Source organism: Arvicanthis niloticus, chromosome 1 (assembly GCF_011762505.2).
Source record: "Arvicanthis niloticus isolate mArvNil1 chromosome 1, mArvNil1.pat.X, whole genome shotgun sequence".
NCBI classification, from domain to species: domain Eukaryota; kingdom Metazoa; phylum Chordata; class Mammalia; order Rodentia; family Muridae; genus Arvicanthis; species Arvicanthis niloticus.
In genome coordinates this window covers 62,789,237-62,806,327 of record NC_047658.1, presented here as the reverse complement: position 1 = coordinate 62,806,327, position 17,091 = coordinate 62,789,237, and the positions used below count along the sequence as shown (strand labels likewise).

The 17,091-nt window shown below is 43.0% G+C and overlaps 1 pseudogene; it reads left to right on the top strand.

Moving 5' to 3' along the window:
* The first annotated feature begins 13,801 nt into the window (after positions 1 to 13,801).
* On the top strand, positions 13,802 to 15,980 carry LOC117700857 (heterogeneous nuclear ribonucleoprotein M pseudogene; annotated as a pseudogene).
* The last annotated feature ends 1,111 nt before the right edge of the window (positions 15,981 to 17,091 follow it).

The window sequence follows — 17,091 nt, the reverse complement described above, 5'->3', positions numbered from 1 at the left end:
AGTTTCATTCTAAGTTGACAAAATTCTGTGAAGGCAAATTGTTCTCTGCTAATAAAACAGAGTTGCCCATCCTTGGAACACCTAAAACATGGCAGCAGCCAAAAATAGTGTGTTCAGGCACACAGAAGTTAATAGTTTCATCTGAAAAAGATTTTAGCATCTCAGTTTGCTAAGTAACTCAGGTAATCAATGAATTCCCATGGCTTCAAGAAGTTTGAACCACTGCAACAATCCAGTAAGCTTGGCATGAGCAAATACATAAATGGCAACAACTTTTATACCATCAGAGGGCACTGTTGTATAAACTATAAAGTGAGTACACCAACTAAGTTTGGTTTTTTTTTTTTTTTTAAATCATGAATCATAAAATTTTCCAATATACTTTATGCTTTAATTTTTTATTAGCATACATACATTATATAAACTGATAGTGTCTGAGAGATGGGGAGGAGAGAGAGAGAGAGAGAGAGAGAGAACACCTAGAGAGTTAGTTGGGAAGAGAACATTTTTTTCTTTTTTTTTCTCAGTTTTTTTTGTCGTCTTTTTATATTTTATTTACATTTCAGATGCCATCCCCTTTCCCCATTTCCCCTCCCTAGAAAACCCCTATCCCACGCCCTCTTTTCCTTTTTGCTTTTATACGATTTTTTAAAATGTTAATCAAAGGCTTTATAAGTTTGGTATTGCTCAGTCAGAAGTGTAACCCAATACCCAACCTAGATATATCAACTATCTTTGACTGGTGGAGACACGTGAACAACTGCCTCCATGTCCCCTCCCCCCTTGGGAAGAGAACATTTGATTGAGAAAGTACTCCATCAGATACCCTGTAGGCAAAACTGTCAGCCATTTTCTTAATTAATGACTGATGTGAGAGAACCCACCATATTGTGGGCAGTGCCATTCCTGGGCAGTCAGTCCTGGGTAGTATAAGAAAGAAGACAGAGCAAGCCATGGGGAGCAAGCCAGTAAGCATTGTTCCTCCAAGGTTTCTGCTTCAGTTCCTGCCTCCAGGTTCTTTCCTCAGCTTCCTTAATGGACAGTAATCTGGAATAGCTAACCAAATAAACCCATTCCACCTCACGTTTCTTTTGGTCATGGTTTCATATCACAGTTATGGAAGGTAACCCAAGACAGGTCGATTTCATGTGACACTTTGACTATATTCACACCTTCCCACCACCTCCTCCTGTTCCCCTGTTCCTCCCATTCCTTTTGCTAAATAATCCCATTTTTGTTTTTATTATCTATATGTAGGCTCCACATAATGGGGGGAAACTTGTATAAGTTTCTGTCTTTCTCAGTCTGGTTTATTTCACTTAACACGATGAGTTACAGTTCTATCCACTTTCCAAAAAATGGCATAGTTCTGTACTTCTTTATGTCTGAATAAAAGTCCCATTTTGGATGTATAACACATTTTCCTCATCCATTTATCTGTTGATAGCCAAGTAGACTGATTGCAGAACTTGGCTATTCTGAGCACAGCTATGAACAGGCTATACAGGAATCTCTGTAGCATGCCAATTTATATTTCTTTGGGTATGTTCTCAGGAATAGTATGGCTAGATCATACAGTAACTCCTTATTTAGTTACTCTAGGGGACTCTATATATTTTCCATAGTAACTGCACTAATTCACACCCCTCTCAGAATTGTATAGCCCCACCCCAATCCCTGGGAACACTTGCTGATGTTTGTTTGCTTTCTTGGTGGTAGCTGTCCTGTTGGAATGAGATAGAATCTTAATGTGGTTTTCATTTACATTTCCCAGGAGAGTAAGATGCTTGGTTGTTTGTTTTTATTGCTGTATGAATGTAATAATTCCTCTCAGCCTTGATTTGCATCCTGATAACCCTTTCTTATGTTTGACCTGGTCTATTGATGATTCATTCCATTGTGGTTTATTTCTAATTCCTTGCTTGTTCGTTCATTCATTCATTCATTCATTCCAGAATCCCAGTCCCTTGAAGAATGTTACTACATGCTCTTTAATACCTCACCAATGTTGCTGACTTTGCCATCCATTCTGACTTGACTTCAGTGGGGAATTTCCTGATTTCATTCAGCAGTGTAAATCTTCTGTTAAGTTGTGGACCATTCTAAAGCCATAGTTTTAAGTTCTTGGACTTTTGTTTTGTTTTGAATATTCAGGAGTTGTGAGCTTTTGGAGGTACCCTATTGGCTTCCTTCTTCAGTGTGTGTGTGTGTGTGTGTGTGTGTGTGTGTGTGTGTGTGTTTCTAGCTTGTGATTTTTGAAAGTGTTAAATGTCTTTCAGGGTTTTTCTGGGTTTTTGCATATAGTTTTACTTTCTACCCACCTTTACTCTGAGAGGTGACCATGCTACCAGTCATCTCCCAGCTTCCCTTAAATCCTTGAATAGAAGACATAGACATGTAGTTGTTCAATTTGAACTTGCCTTCTTGGCACCGTTACTGGATGCTACTATCTCCTGCCTGGAAAAGAGTGCTCGCTCTTACCAATTTCTTGTCCCCATCACTCCCACCTGCCCTACTCTTCTGGTGCTAAACTCCCCTGATCACCCACCTGTAGGAGCAGCGTGTGTGACCATTCCTTTTGAGATCTCAAATGGTTTCCCAGTTCTCCTCTCACCAAAGCATGACAAACTCTCTTCTCCCTTTCATCTCCCTGCCTGCCTCATGGGACCCAGAAGTCCCGCCTGTACCTTCCACCCAGCAATTGGTCCAAGGCTTTCTTTACTGACAGATCAAGAACCAATTGAGAAACAAGACCTTAACACCAGAACCGCCCCCTACACTTTTCCCCACCCCTGTTTGTCTGTTCTGTCTTTATGTAGGTCTTCTCGGGAAATCATCCTCTTCTCTTGGACTTAGTTATGATCCTACCCACCATTTATTTAGAGAACAGAAGCAGAGAGCAGGGACAAAAACAATGAACAGACAGCTGAGCTACAGCTGGCATAGCTATTGTCACCTAACAGAGGGGATTTCAAACAAAAACTAGAAAAGATAAAGAAAGGGTGTGGTGTATTAATAAAGGGAATAACTTGCCAAGAACATATTTAACAATTGAAAATATATGCACAAAATATTGAAGTTGTCAACTTCATAAAACAAACACCAATGAGCATATAATAGGTAGGTTATGATACATAATGGTAAGTGACTTGAATAACCTTCTTCATCTTCATATAAGACTTCCAAACTAAAACTTAACAGAGGTTTCACAGTTAAATAACACCATGGGTCAGTTGGACATAACAGATATTTACAGAATATCTTATCCAACTTATAAAGAATGTGTATCCTTCTCAGCAGCCCATAGAACCATCTCTAAAACACGCAACAAGAAAGCCTCCAGAACAAACCTTAACAAGTAAATTGAAAAAGACCTAAAACAAATTCTTCTATTCTATCAGGTAATAGTGGAACAAAACAGGGAACCAACAGCTACAGAAATTACACAAGTACTTGGAGACTGGACAAAACACATTTTTTTCTTTTATTTTTTTTAAGATCAACATCTCACAAGGCTGGCTTCTGGTTTGCTCTGTAGCTTAGAGTGACCTCCTGCTGATCTTCCCCTCTATCTCTCAACTACAGGAGTTGTATAGTCATGTGACATCACACCTTGTAACAACACATTTTCAAAGTGGGCCAAGAAAAAAGTTGGGAGCAAAGTAAAATTATATATATATATATATATATCTCATATATGTATCATACATATGATATATATTATATATAAAAGAACTAGTTGATACCTAATAACTGCAAAAATAAACACCAAAAACAAACAAACAAAAAATACCTGCATCCAATCAACAACTGAGCTAATAACTGAATAGCCAGCTCTCCAGATAAGAAACACAAAAGGCATATTTTTAAGTAAACATTTGAGTAAGCCTTCAATGTCATCAGTCACCAGGAAAATGAATTAAAGCTTTAAAATCCCATCTCACCCCAGTCAGAATGGCTTTTATCAAGGTAGCAGATGCTGGCAAATATGTGGGAAGGAGGAACCTAACACAGCTGGGGGAAGTATAAGCTGCTGCAGCCACTGTGGAAGTCTTAGAGAAATGGGTAAGCAGAAGAAACAACAGGAGCATAAATATAGAAATTAGTATGGAGGTTCCTCAAAACTCAACCTAGGACTGCTATATGACCCAGCTATACCACCCCTAGATATAAAGAATGTGTTCTATAAAATGGGATTTCTAGAAAAGAATATTTTGTGTGTGTGTGTGTGTGTGTGTGTGTGTGTGTGTATACACAGAGCCAAAATGACATTAGACACCGTGGAGCTGGAATTACAGATAGTTATAAGACACCTGACACAAGTGCTGGGTACTGAACTCCAATCTTCTATAAGAATGGCAAGTGCTCTTAACCATGGAAACATCTCTCCAGCCTCCAGAATAGAGTTTTTAGAAAGAAAATTATGACATTTGCAGAAAAATATATGGAACTGGAAATCATTAAGACTAAGTGAAATTAATCAGAGTCTGACAAATATCAAATATTACAAGTTTTATCTAATGCGGACTATATAGTTAAATGTATATTTATGTTTACATATGTATGTGTATTTTATATGTGTGTGTATTTATTGTATGTGTGTACACACATGTAATATGAAAGTAGAAAAGAAACCATAAGATTGGGCGAAGATATCTTAAGGGTGGGGAGAATTTAAAAAAGAGAATGATGGAATACGGAAATATATGTGAAAGGTAGGCAGAAAGACGTGGGAAGAGAATGTGGAACAGAAAGAGAGCATAGCAGAGTAGAGAAAAGCAGTGGGGCAGTTGATGAATAAGGAAAGTAAGATTAAATACTGCATGAAAAATGCCATAAGACATTCATTCTATGCATGCTACTTTAAAACTAACTTTAAAGAGTAGTAAATACAAGCCAACACTACATCATAATGATAAAATGCAAATCTTCTTACCCAAAGATGATCTGTCAGTCACAGTTCATGACCACTGAAATGGAAACCTACAGTGGTCTCAGAGATTGCTTTAAAACACATTGATTTGGAGCTAAAGAGATGACTCCATAGTTAAGAGCACCTAGTAATCTGGCAGAGACCCCGTTCTGTTCCCAGCACAAACATGGTGGCTCACAAACACCTATTTCCAAGGGATCCAATGTGTCTTTCTGGCCTCCATAGACTCCTGCATGCAAACGCTGTCCTCTCACCTCTGTGGGTATGTTCCCTCGCATACAAGTACACACGTATATATGTACATATTTTTTTATACAAAACCACTTATTTGTTATTGCCTTGAGGAACAATTTTAAAACACCCTGCCTGTAAGACGTGTAAGACCCCCAAAAGGGGACTCTCACCCAAGTCCGGACCTGCACGAACCCAAGGATACACGAGAAACCATCTTGATGCAATTACAGAGGTTTAATGACGAGGGCCCTCGGGCCGGAACATATCTCACGCAGGAGATAGAGATTCCGACCCCCAGCCCAGGAAACTTGGGATATTTATGGGTAGGGGTTGGGGAGAGCAGGAAAGTTTGGCGTGGTTACATATGACTGGATATTTCAAACATCCGTTCCCAAGCCTGGTTTCCATCTAGCCCCCATTCCAATTATCCTAATTTACATCTATATCTTGCTCCTGGGAGAATTCCTTTCAAGTGACTTCCGTTTACCCAGGTGTTTTATTGCCTCTATCTTGGGTCTTTTGTGCCTTTGAAATGTTTATTCAAGCCCTTGGAATGCACCCCAGGGGCAGCTAACACTTGAGTGTAAATTGAAACTCTAAACCTAAGAAACTTTTACAGTGAGACTTAAAATTTCATTTTTACAATTTACTCTCACAGAAGCACACTTAACAGAGTGCCCATGTGAGTAGAATCCAAAAAAGGAATTATTTGAGGAAAGTAAAGTCTAAGTTATCTCTCTTAGGAACTCCTGCATCAAACTTTGGGGGATGGTGGGCTGTGACAAGCAGCTGGGTGTTTGGTCTAGCATGAGTTTGGAACCTTGGAACCTTATTGGAAGGCAGGAGTTCAGCTCTGCTCCCAGACCTGGTTTTTTTTCATTTAGCTTCAGCCCTCTAACAACCCCTCCCACAGAGAGGTCTATGGCCAACAGTCACAAGGAACAGTCCCTCAGGCTCTCCCACATGCAGGTGAGGTATCTCCAAGCACTCAGACCAAGACAATAGACATTATCTGTTGCCAAACCCTAAGCCACCCCGAAACTGTATATAAGGGCTCTATTTAGGGGAAGTAAAGTGTTCAAGAATCATCCTGGTGTCGGGAGAGTTTCTGTCACAAAAGCTGTAACACTTGGGGAGAGATCTGCTCTCCCGGAACCTGCCTGGGACACCAAGCTGCCTCCTTGCCAGCTAGCCGGCTTCTTATCGGCCCAGCCCGGGCCTGGACCAGCTCAGCGAAGAGAGACAGGTAGAACACCTAGGGGAGACCGGTCAGCAACAGCGAGCGGTGACAGACAATCTCTCCTCATGCTCACGCTCTGTGTCCTTTGGCCCGGACCTCCCACATCAGGCCAGGCCAGAGACCTACAGACGGTAGAGACACAGGCCAGAGACATCGAGGAGACAATAGCAAACCCTCCCTACTCTCACCCTGTCCCTAGCCAAGAGATCATAGTGAGACAACCTCCAAAACAAGAGACCTACAAAACTTTCCATACTGAGTTCACTGTAAAGTGGCCCCAGGGATCTCACACCATTATCTTAAAATCTACAGGCCACTCATTGTTTGAAGCACTGTACATTAAGCACCTTAGTAAGGGAAAGGACAGCCTCAGCTGAAACCAAAACAGAACAATAACAAGTTCAAACATGCAGCCAAGTGGTTTCCTTGGATTGTTTTTAGCTGCTTTTGGCACCACATCAACATCTTGGATAAGCGCCACCTGAAGCTAATAGGATGTACACATAAATGACAGTTCATGGTCACATGGCTTCACTGGACATACATTTCATGAGTAACCACCATGGGACCAGTGGTAAAGGTGCAAGAACGAGCAAGCCACGTAAGTATTGTCATTGCTTTTGCATGACTCAGGATATAGTGACAGAACACATAAAACAGACAACAAAGAAACAAACCCACCAAATTACTGTTGTCTGGGTTTCACTCTGGAGGGGTTACAGGAGCAGGATTAATTTTGATTGAATGGTTGCAAAAGAGATTGTTCTTAGAAGAAGCAATACACTTATACAATGTATACTGACCACAGTCTCCCCTCCACCACTCAGTGTCGCCTTCTATGTGCAGCATTCTTGGTGCTCTGATGTTTGTATGCACTCTCCCATTGTGGTTATCTGTGTGCACGCATCTTTTATCAGCTAAACTAACACAAAATCTGACACAAAAGGGACCTTATATAAGTTTAAAATCTGTGGATACATTTACCTTCTGTTTCCATATGAATTTAAAGATTGGGTTTTTTTTTTTTTCAATTTCCTGAAAGAATTTGTTGGAATCTTGATAAAGATTGCATGCACTGAATCTGTAGATTGCTTTTGATAGGGTGCCATTTTGACAATATTAACTCTACCAGTCCATGTGCATGGGAGGTCTCCACAGCTTGTAGTGTCGTCTTCAATTTCTTTCTTCAGCATTTTAAAAGTTTTGTTGTATAGGTCTCTCACTTCCTTGATTGAGTTTATTGAAATCAAAGGTAAAATGTGTGAGCGCACATTGTAAATGGGATTGTTGCTCTGGTTTCTTCATCCGCCCCACTGGGTCTGACTGTCTTTAGTACACAGGAAGGCTACTGATCTTATGTTAATTTTGTATCCTACCACTTTACCAGCTCTAGGAGTTTCCTTGTGGAGCTTTTGGGTCTTTTGTGTAATTAATTGAAAAAATGGCTTCACAAGATTAGCCTGTAAGTAAGCCTATAGGGCATTTTCTTGATTAAGTATTAAAGTAGAAGAGTCCCACCTATTATGGGTGGCACCACACATAGGGAACTGGTCCTGGGTTCTATAAGAAAGCAGGCTGAGTGAACCATGAGAAGCCGGCCAGTAAGCAGCATTCCTCCATGGCTTCTGCACCAGTGCCTGTTTCCATATCCCTGCCCTCTTGAGTTCCTGTCATGACTTGCCTCAGTGGTGGACTGTTACCTAGAAGTGAAAGCTAAAATAAACCCCTTTCTCCTCAAGGTGCTTCAGGTCATGATGTTTTATCATAGCAATCAAATTCCTAACCAAGACAGACAGGCAGGCAGACAGACAGACAAACAAACACACACACACACACATACACATACATACACATACATACACACAAGGCTATTGACATTGGTCTTGGTTATCCAGCAGAGCTTTATAGTAAGACCTTATTTCTGAGGACACCATCCAGTTTGGCCAAACATGGAGGAATCACCTTGGTATTGACCAGAAAGCTTCTTCCCAGCTGATTAACTTTCATAGTACTGGAAGGTGCCATGTATGCTAACTGGAAAGAAAAGTCAAAAGTCTTGCCCTGTTGGAAACCATGTGAACTACAATAATGACTAACATGTGAACAAATGTTCTGGGGTGCTACGGTGCATAAATGTTAAAAAGGCAACCAAGTGCTTTCTGTTTGGATTTAAGGCCCGCTCCACAGAGAGAAACACATAGCTGGTGATGTAAACCTGAACAAAAACCTGTGTTTGGGGCCCCCAGGATGAGTCTACTACTGTTATTTTGCTAAGGTAACATAGTACCAAGTATCCCTCTAAGTCTGAATCCCTAGACCCATGTTTTCGTACAGCTCCCACAGGTCATCAAAGAAGTTTCTTCATGCAATGGATAGTGATTAACACAGAAACAACTAGTCAATGTGCAGAGTCAGTGGAATGCCCAACCACAAATGAAATACCTAGATTAGGCCACTGACCAGCCTCAAGAACCTTTGTGGGAGAGGGTCAGAAAGATGGGTAAGTCGAGTGTGTGGTGGCGCTCGCCTTTAATGCCAGCCCTTGGGAGACAGATGCTGGCAGATTTCTGAGTTCGAGTCCAGCCTGGTCTCACTCTGTCAGAGAGTTCCAGGAAAGAAAACAAACAAACAAACAAACAAAAACAAAACAAAACAAAAAACCAACTCAGCCTGGGAGCACATAGGGAGGGACCCATGACTCCAGCTGTATATGTAGGGGAGGATGGCCTTGTCGGGCATAGGTGGGAGAGGAGATTCTTGGTCCCATGAAGGCTGAACACCAAGTGGGGGGAGAATGTGAGGATGGGGAGGTGGGAGTGGGGGGGTAGGTGGGGGTACATCCTCATAGAAGCATGAGGAGGGGGGATAGGATAGGAGGTTCCTGGGTGGTGGGGGGAAGTGGGGTAAGGGGATAAAATCTGAAATGTAAATATAATACCCAATATAAATAAATAAATAAATAAATAAATAAATAAATAAATAAATAAAAGATGGGTGAAAGCCAGAAGTTTGGGAGAACTAGATCAAAACTATAGGAAGCATGGCGTGACACAAGAAGGCTAAGCAATGATGGCTGGACTTAAGCTACACAGATAATTCTGGCCTTGGCACCACCAGTGACCAAAAGCAACTTGGAGAGGAAAAAATCTATTTGGCTTACATGTACAAAGTCACAGTCCACTGAAGGAAGCCAATGCAGGAAAAATTTTTTATTTATTAATTGTTTTATTTATTTACATTCCAAATATTGCCTTCCTTCCCCAACCCTCCTCCAAGAGTTCTTTATGCCATACCCCTCCCCTTTGTTTCTGAAAGGATGCTCCCTTCAGCTCCCCCAACCCCACCTCACCCTCCCTCCCCTTCATCTCCCTTCCCTGGGGCATCAAGTCTCTACAGGATTAGGTGCATCCTCTCCCACTGAGACCAGACAATGCAGTCCTCTGCTACATATGTGCCACGGTCCAGGGACCAGCCCATGTATGCTTTTTGGTTGGTGGTTTAGTCCCTGGGAGCTCTGTGGTGTCTGGTTAGTTGACATTGTTGTTCTTCCTATGGGGATGCAGTCCCCTTCAGTTCCTTCAATCCTTCCCCTAGCTCTTCCATAGGAGTCCCCAACCTCAGTCCAATGGTTGGCTGTAAGTACCTGCATCTGTCTCAGTCAGCTGCTGGTAGAGCCTTTCAGAGGACAGCCATGCAAGGCTGGTCACTAGATGGTCTTTCCTTCGTACTCACTGATAAGTGGATATTAGCTAAAAAGTGCAGAATACCTATGGTACAACTCACAGACCGTATGAAGTTTAACAAGAAGTAAGGCTCAAGTGAGAATGCATCAATCTCACTTAGAAGAGGGAACAAAAAAAAAATCGTAGGAGGAAGAAGGAAGGGGACAGATTGGGGTGGAGAGGAAATGGGGAAGGAAGCCAATGCGGAAGCTTCTATATGAGGAACATGCATGGTGGATGTGGGTATGATCATCAAAGAGGAGGTATTTTCTACCAACTGTTGTCTAAGAGGCTGCAGCCAAAGCAAGCTTGGAGGAGTCTGGTGATGCCTGACTTGAATTCTTCCCACCCCTCCTCATGCTCGCCTCCTCCAGCTTACCTCTCTCTCACTTCATATTTCAGAACTCCTCTGCAACAACATATCCCTCAAGTCTCTGGGCTTCTGCACACAAACTGCCTATGGCTGGAATGGTTTTCTCCTCCAGTCATTGCAGAAACCTCTTGCCCCATCCTCCAAGCTCTCCGAGTGTTCTCTCCTCCACACAACCTTCTAAGACATGCCAGGCAAGAAGGCTTGCTCCTCCTCTGATCCTATCACAGTTCTCCACACAGAGTTCACAACACAGCCCTGCCACTGCTTGGATGGTTGGCTCAGAGACCTACAAAGCACAGGTGGTTTGTAGCAGAACACCCCTGCCCCTCCCCCACACACTAAAATGCTAATTGTGTCACTTTCTTGCTATTAACAAATACCTTCCAGCAGACTTTGTCACATCTCCGAATCTGGCCTGCCCCATCCTGGCCTGCCCCATCTGTAAAGGAGCACTAAAACCTGCCATAAAGGATTGCAAAAACTAAAGCCATTGCACTTACAAGGCCCTGCCAACAGCAAAGGCTCAGAGCTTATCAAGTTATAGCATATAACTGTGATGATAATATCCATCGGAAATACCCATACTGTGATATTAACAAAACACAGGAAAATATATCACAACTAATATGTCTTTGTTTACTTTTGGCATGCAACCCTGGGAAACCTGAAAAGCAGCCTGATGATAGATTTCCCACAGGTACAATTCTGCTTTCAGTACAGCAGTAAAATGACTCATGGAAGCCATTAAATAAGGGAGCTCCCACAAGGGAAAAGAATCGACCTACATAATACAGACAAGAAGACCCCTACCATAAAAGCTACTCCATTTACATAATACGTCAATGGAAAACAAAGTGGCATGTTTGAGGCAAACTGACTCAGGGACTATAATTAGTCTGCCATTTCTACTTATTACAGAGCTTCTCCTCCCCTTAAAACTACAGTGCTAGCATCCCACAATGAGAAGATAATTACTACCCTTCGCAAGTGGTGACATTTTCCTCCTGTGGCCTCAGACCTCGGAGCTCACCATTTCGGAATGTTGTATTTTACTGCCACAGCATGCACAAAATGGATGAAGATTACACTTGAGCTGTTCCCCTTGTTGCATCCTCTATCACTGTGCAGTTTAGGGCATGGGGATAGTATGGCATATGTATATGAGTATGCAGATATATGCGCTTGTGCACACACAGAGGCTAGAGAAGGATTTGGACTGACCTGCTCAGTAGCTCTCTCTTAGTCCCTTGAGACAGGGTCTCCCACTGAACCTAATGCTAAGATAGAGGCCATCAAACCCTGGAGATCCACCTGTTTCTGCCACTCCCCTTACAAGCACTGGCGTTTACACCACGCCCTTCCCCCTGCCCGGCCCTTGAATTCCCCCATACTGGGGCATTGAGCCTTCATAGGACCAAGGGCTTCTCACCCACTGATGCCCAACAAGGCCATCCTCTACTACATATACAAATGGAGCCATGGGTCCCTCCACATGTGGTCCCAGGCTGGTGGTTTAGACCCTGGGAACTCTGGTTAGTATTGTAGCTCTCCCCATGGGGCCACAAGCCCCTTCAGCTCCTTCAGTCTTCTAACTCCTCCACTGGGGACCCCGTGATCAGTTCAATGGTTAGCTGTGAGCATCTGCCTCTGTATATGTCAGGCTCTGGCAGAGCCTCTCAGGATCTTGCTAGTAAGAAAATCTCAACAGGCCCTGCAGTTAGGTGAGCACCTGATGGGAAAGCAAAATAGGAAATAAATAAAGCCCAAGGAAAGCTAGAGGGGAAATAAATGTGTATTTTTTCCCCACCTGCCCTAGTGAAAAATAGTCTTATACAAGGAGTGATTTAGTTATCAAGGAAGAAATCTGCAAACCATTAAAAGATAACCAGGACCCTTCTTCCTTCTATAGGGAGTTTTTTTCACAGTGGAATTTCGACTGTTCTTAACTCTCATACTACACACCTCCTTCCAGATGCTTTACACTAAACCTCCTTTTGTTTTCTTTTTTAATGAGGCAAAGGAGATAAGAGGAAAAAATGTGTAGCTCAGTCTGGCCTTGAACTCACAATCTTCCTGTCTCTGCCTCCTTCAGCAACTCTTAGCACCACAACCAACTGTACTCTTTAATAAAGACTTCTTCTAGGTATTTCCTTGCTAACACACACACACACACACACACACACACAAACACTCATCTTTGTAAGGTCTCTATGCCTTAGGTGTTTGATAAAATGGAGGTTGTGATTCAACCATGAGTTATATAAAGTTGATTCAATGAGCTGAAACACTTTTTCTTCTTCTTCTTCTTCTTCTTCTTCTTCTTCTTCTTCTTCTTCTTCTTTTTCTTCTTCTTCTTCTTCTTCTTCTTCTTCTTCTTCTTCTTCCTTCTCTCTCTCTCTCTCTCTCTCTCTCTCTCTCTCTCTCTCTCTCTCTCTCTCTCTCTCTCTCCCTCTCTCTCTCATGATACTGCCTTAATACATACATAGCTCAGGATAGCCTGTTACTCATTATAGAGCCCAGGTTGCCTTCAAGCCAACCACCACGCTGCCTAAGCCACCACAGTATACTAACTACATGCCTGCCCCCACATGTCCACCTGACCTTAGCATTTTTATTTCAAGCAAAACTACATATGACTGAGTGAACACACTAAAAGAATCTGAAACTATTTCTACCAAAAAAATGAAATGGGAGCGGCTTGAGGAATTCCTCTGCTGTGAGGGTAATAATTCTGCTGAAAGAATAACAACCTGTCAGATGATAGTCTGAGATATAGTTACAGTTGAGGTGGCCTCGGAGAGTTGAGCAGTTAGCAGCTCGTTGAATGCTACAAACAGTAAGCACTACAGCGGGGAAGGGAAAGGACAGCTGTATCATTTCAGGCCAGTTGACAAAAATCCCTGTGATTAAAAGGACATTTAAAGTAAAGACCAGTAAGCCTGGACTAAAGGAGCCAGGGCTGAACCAAAAAGAACAGAAACTGAGGAGGCCATTGTAATAATTTGGGCTGGAATGATATAGTTACAAGGTGGTAAATCTGAAAGGTAAAGAAGAACATAAACTGTGTCGTAACTGTGTTCTAAATGACTAGGTTTGGATGAGGATGTGAAGATGAATCAGATAATTCCAACATTTCCAAAGTGATATAGGTAGGAAATTTGTGCCAATAACTATAATGCAACACACACACACACACACACACACACACACACACACACACCAAACAAAACAAAACCTCTCAGCACTCTTAGCAAGAAAGGTTCTGTGAGGCCCACTCCCTCACACAAAGCCCAGATGCAGAGAAAATGGCAGCAGGGGTCGAAGCAGCAGCTGAAGTGGCAGCGACAGAGCCCAAAATGGAGGAAGAGAGCAGCGCGCCCTGCGTGCCGAGTGGCAACGGAGCTCCCGGCCCAAAGGGTGAAGAACGACCTACTCAGAATGAGAAGAGGAAGGAGAAAAACATAAAAAGAGGAAGCCATCGCTTTGAGCCATATGCCAAGCCAACTAAAAGACAACGAGCCTTCATTACAAAATACCTTTTGATGTGAAATGGCAGTCACTTAAAGACCTGGTTAAAGAAAAAGTTGGTGAGGTAACATACGTGGAGCTCTTAATGGACGCTGAAGGAAAGTCAAGGGGATGCGCTGTTGTTGAATTCAAGATGGAGGAGAGCATGAAAAAAAGCTGCTGCAGTTCTAAACAAGCATAGTCTGAAAGTCAAAGAAGATCCTGATGGTGAACATGCAAGGAGAGCAATGCAAAAGGCTAGAAGACTTGGAAGCACAGTATTTGTAGCAAATCCGGATTATAAAGTTGGCTGGAAGAAACTGAAGGAAGTATTTAGTATGGCTGGTGTGGTGGTCCGAGCAGACATTCTGGAAGATAAAGATGGGAAAAGTCGTGGAATAGGCACTGTGACTTTTGAACAGTCCATTGAAGCTGTGCAAGCTACGTCTATGTTTAATGGCAGTTGCTGTTTGATAGACCGATACACGTCAAGATGGATGAGAGGGCTTTACCAAAGGGAGATTTTTTTCCTCCTGAACGCCCACAGAAACTTCCCCATGGACTTGGTGGTACTGGCATGGGGTTAGGACCTGGAGGGCAGCCTACTAATGCCAACCACCTGAACAAAGGCATTGGAATGGGAAACCTAGGGCCTGCAGGACTGGGGATGGAAGGAATAGGATTTGGAATAAATAAAGTTGGAGGCATGGAAGGACCCTTTGATGGGGGTATGGAAAACATGGGGCGGTTTGGATCTGGGATGAACATGGGCCGAATAAATGAAATCCTAAGTAATGCACTGAAGAGAGGAGAGATTATTGCAAAGCAAAGAGGAGGTGGAGCTGGAGGCAGTGTCCATGGGATCGAGAGGATGGGCCCTGGCATTGACCGCATTAGCGGTGCTGGCATGGAGCGCATGGGCGCAAACTTAGGCCATGGCATGGATCGAGTGGGCTCTGAGATTGAGCGTATGGGCCTGGACTGCATGGGCTCTGTTGAGCGCATGGGCTCCGGCGTCGAGCGCATGGGCCCACTAGGCCTTGACCACTTGGCCTCCAGTATTGAGCGCATGGGTCAGACCATGGAGCGCATTGGTTCTGGTGTGGAGCGCATGGGTGCCGGCATGGGCTTCGGCCTGGAGCGCATGGCCGCACCCATTGACCGTGTGGGCCAAACCATTGAGCGCATGGGCTCATGGGTCCTGCCATTGAGCGGATGGGCCTAAGCACGGGTCGAATGGTGCCCACAGGCATGGGGGCCAGCCTGGAGCGCATGGGTCCTGTGATGGATCGTATGGCCACCGGCCTGGAGCGAATGGGCGCCAACAGCCTGGAACGTATGGGCCCTGCCGTGGGCCCAGCATTGGGCGCTGGTATTGAGCGAATGGGCCTGGCCATGCGTGGCGCCGGAGGTGCTAGCTTTGACTGAGCCATTGAGATGGAGGGAGGCAACTTTGGAGGAAGCTTTGCAGGTTCCTTTGGCGGAGCTGGAGGCCATGCACCTGGAGTAGCCAGGAAGGCCTGCCAGATATTTGTGAGAAATCTCCCATTTGATTTTACATGGAAGATGCTAAAGGACAAATTCAATGAATGTGGCCACTTGTTGTACGCCGACATCAAGATGAAGAACGAAAAGTCCAAGGGATGCGGTGTGGTTAAGTTTGAGTATCCAGAGGTGGCTGAGAGAGCCTGCCGGATGATAAACGGCATGAAGCTGAGTGGCCGAGAGATTGATGTTCGAATTGATAGAAATGCTTAAGCAGTTGCCTTTTTTTAAACATCAGTACCAGACCTCTGAATTTGTATTTTTTCTTGTTAACCATTTACTTTGTTGGCTGGATGTATAAAGATGTTTTAAAAATTCAGTTGCTTTTTGGGGCAATTTGAATTAATTTTTTAATGATTGGGGTTCCATTTGACTGTTTGCATTGAGATTGCAATGTGTGCAATTTTTTTTGTAGTCGTGACATCTTGTAGACATCGAATATGACTTTGATAATAAATACTAGTTCCTAAAAAAAAAAAAAAAGAAAGAAAGAAAGGTTCTGTGATAGCATTGGTATTTGTTACCATTCTAACCTGTTCTGGATACCCACTGTTCTGCCCTTTCCTGTTACTGCAATAAACACCATGACCAAAAGCATTAGAGGAGGAAAAAATTGGGGCAGTAGCGCAGTGGACTAGGTGCTCCCACACCAATCAGCAATCAAGACAATTCTTCAAAGGCATCAATACAGGCCAAATTAATCTGGGCATTCCTTGAAATGAGGTTCCATTTTTGCAGGTGACTCTAAGTTATGTCAAATTGACAATAAAAACTAATGGGGCTTTTATGTAGAAGGAACACTAAGGAACATAAGCACCATGTAGGAACATAAGCAATATCCTACCTTTAAAGTGCTGAGAAATTAAAACCATTCTTCATCAAGGTCTTAAAATATTAAAAGGCTTAGATATTTTATCAGTTGGCAAATAACTGTCTGAGGCACTTGAGTTTTGTACATATCACACACACACATACACACACACATGCATGCACACACATGCACAATCACAAAGAGCTACCCAGGAAACATGTGTTTCTGCCTTTTTAGAATACACACACACACACACACACACACACACACACACAGCAAACAAATATCCTTGGTCTCTGTTGCATATCTGCACAGCTTGGTATCTTTCAAGGTCAATTACTCAAGGGGAAAGAAAGCCCATCAGCACCAAGGACAAGAGAGCAGTCATCCCTGCTTTTCCTATGACCTGCTCCCTCACAGGAAAAAGCCACCAGCCTCAGGAAGTCGCAGAGGTTTCCGAGTGTTTAAAAGGACAGTGTCTGCAGCATGACCCTGCTTCAAACTGCACAGGAAAAAAATTGCAAAAGAATAACAAGTACTTCCATACTTTCCTGTCTGATGAGTCAGAACAATTGTCTGGCTCGTAGATCCAGGTTTAAATTGGGTTATTAAATCACAATGTAGTTGGCCAAACTTACAGGGTGTGGACAATTATAGCATGCTTTTTATCATATGTGGACTCCTATAGAAAGCTTCCCTAAAGTGACACTTGAATCAAGACTCAAA